The sequence below is a fragment of the Arachis ipaensis genome, chromosome B04 (assembly GCF_000816755.2).
Source record: "Arachis ipaensis cultivar K30076 chromosome B04, Araip1.1, whole genome shotgun sequence".
NCBI lineage: Eukaryota > Viridiplantae > Streptophyta > Magnoliopsida > Fabales > Fabaceae > Arachis > Arachis ipaensis.
The window spans coordinates 8,230,933-8,233,698 of record NC_029788.2 but is presented as its reverse complement, the minus strand read 5'-3'; the positions used below and the strand labels follow the sequence as shown (position 1 = coordinate 8,233,698).

Genomic DNA, 2,766 nt, shown 5'->3' with positions numbered 1-2,766 from the left:
CTCAAATTGGAGCCAACCATGGAGTGAGCTTCAACATCTAATAGATTTAGATATGACCCTAGCCAATTAATTTGGTTTTGTATCTTTTTTTTTCTTTCTTTTCTATTTAGTCACCAAAAAAAAAAAGTAACTAATCAATAATATAGAAAATCAAAAATAAATTTATTAACTTATTTTTTACACACCTATGAGCTTTCATATATAAGAAAAAATAAAGATTATAAACCCACTTAAAAGAACACAAAAATAATTTATATAAAAATAAGCAAGTAGTTGTATTGAAAAAATGCTTATAATACCTATAAAATCAATATGGACATCATATAGAAATAACAACTCCTATTATTTACTCCCACAGAAACATGAAAGATTCAATCAAGGATTAAAGAAATAAACAAAAGAGAGTAACATAATAAGGATAACCTTCTTACTAATTTGATTTTAAAAAATATGGCAACGAAATATAGAATATTCCACTTTTTTAACACAGAAGCTTTTTGAAATTAAATGTCTAAAAATGTATCACTTATAAAAATGTATTAAAAATTCTCTAAAAATAAACATTAAAAAACACAAAAAATATAATCAGTGTTAATTAGAATTAAAAAAATGAAGAAAGGAAAATTATATTTGACTCTCAATTTCTTTGTGTACAAAATTTTAAAAGAAGAAAAATGGTAAAAGTGTTGATGATAATTGTAAAACCAACATAGACCTCGTACAAATAACAATCCCCATTAGAAAAAAAAAAAGCAAAAATCTAAACCTTCCGTACAAAAAATAAAAAAAAATGTTCATCATACTTATAAAACCAACATAAACCTCATATATTAATAATAATTTCGAACATTTACTCCTACAGAAACAAAAAAGAAAATGGATCAAGAAATAAACAAAAGAGAATAAGGTAACAAAAACAAAGAAATTACTCTAAAGAGAGAGGAGATATCAAATAAAAGCTAATATATTATGAAATTCACAACAACAGTGTTAATTATACAAATGAATTTCGGTTATCAAGTTAAAAAACAAAATTTCAGTTAGAAGAAAAAAATAAAATGGCAAAAATATAAATCTAAGTATGAATTCCTTCCACTGCAAAAATCAGAAAAAGAAAAATGTTTATGATACTTATAAAATTAACATAGAATTCCGAGTATTTACCCTACAGAGACAAAAAACAGATCATTCAATGAAAAAGTAAACAAAACAGAATAAGACCCACAAAAAATAACAAAAAAAATCCTAAAGATACAGAAGATATCAAATAAAGATCAAGATATTTGTCGTATGCATGAATTCTGTATAAAATGACTAATGTGTAATTTTAAAATTCTAAAAAACAGTTTATCCTTTCTTAATTTTTAAACCTTGGTAATTTTGTTAATTAAAAAAATCAAAGCAAGATGCATCATGCACAATAAAGCATAAGACAACTAGCAAGCTGCATTCAAAATTAGCATGCTATAGTGAAAAAAATAAAAAAGTAAAGACTGAAAAATGATTTACCCTTTCGCATTAAACGAAGAAACCACTAAGTTGCCTCTTTGGTTTATTAGGGTCTTTTGACACCTTTTCACTTCTCATCTTTCCCATTACCTTTGAAGACATTCATTCCTTTCTTAGTCCCATCAAACCTGACAACACACAAACATCACCAAATAGCACACGACACATCCAAATATAAATATTTAATGCTTTAAATTTCATATAAAAATAAGTAAGTAATAGTATAATTTAGCTTTTATAAGCGTATATCAGTTACCACATTCACAGCAGCGCTTATTATACTTGTCAAATCAACCTGGGCTTCAAATTTGTTGAGTTAAGAAATTAACTAAATTAATTAATGATGACAAACATTATTTTTGAGCTAAATAAATAATTAGTGTTGATTAATTATATCTACTTATTAACTAATTGTTTATTGTTGCAGGCCAAATGTTAATAGCCCAAATGGAATAAAAAGCATTCAGCAAAGAATATTGGGCTGAAAGCAAAATATAGAGCCCAAGCAAAATCAAAGGAAGAAACCAAAGAAATTAAATCGGGCCATACATACTAATACCCAATCCAAGCCCGAACCGGTTTCAGAATTGAAATTTCCTCTCTCCTGCTTAACCAAAAGCAACGTTCTTCTTTCTTCTAATCAAGTCACATCAAGATTTCAGAAAAAGCAAGAAAGAGAAAGAGAAGAAAAGCTTCTTCCATAAGCCATTAACCAAAGAAGCAAGAGAGAGAGAGTTGAAGCTTGAAGCACAGAAGCTAAAACAGAAATCCCAAGCTAAATCAAGCTTAAGAAAGGTAATCCATCTCATCTTGCATGCATCAAATCTTCATCCCTTCTTTCCAACTCTCTGCACTACCCGAAAATGGCTTTGAAGGAAAAGTTGGTCTCTGCCCTATTCTGCTTCACATCTACGGTCACAAGTGATACTTGGGGACCAAGTAGTTTATCAATGGCTAAGATCAAGTTGACCACAAGAAGAGTTCTATTGTTACTGTTTTGTGGCTTTCGGTCAAGTTGGAAGAGTCAGAAGCAAAGGTTCTACTTTGATGTTTGAGAAGAAAAAGTAAGCTTGTGGGTTGGTGAAGCTCAAGGCTCAAGGTGTTGACCTTGGAAGAAGAACTCAGCCACATACAAGGAGATATAAGAAGTTTGCTGTTCATTCAGAAACCAAGGAGAGAAAACCAGTGAATAGAGGTTATTGTTCTGAGAGAGCTCTTTGAAGAAGTTCAACTAACTGGACAGTGTAACCTAATCAA

At 29.3% G+C, this 2,766-nt stretch overlaps 1 protein-coding gene across 7 annotated transcripts in view; it reads left to right on the top strand.

Moving 5' to 3' along the window:
- Positions 1-2,766, top strand: part of LOC107638747 — a 21,816-nt gene extending 19,050 nt beyond the window's left edge. For 5 of the 7 annotated variants that reach the window (XR_001619853.2, XR_002360615.1, XR_002360613.1 and 2 more), the window contains one exon: positions 1,937-2,750. The gene's annotated coding sequence lies outside the window, so the exon portion shown is untranslated. Of the gene's footprint in view, positions 1-1,936 lie in introns of all 7 variants that reach the window. The other 2 variants (XR_002360617.1, XM_021120650.1) reach the window with 2 other exon arrangements.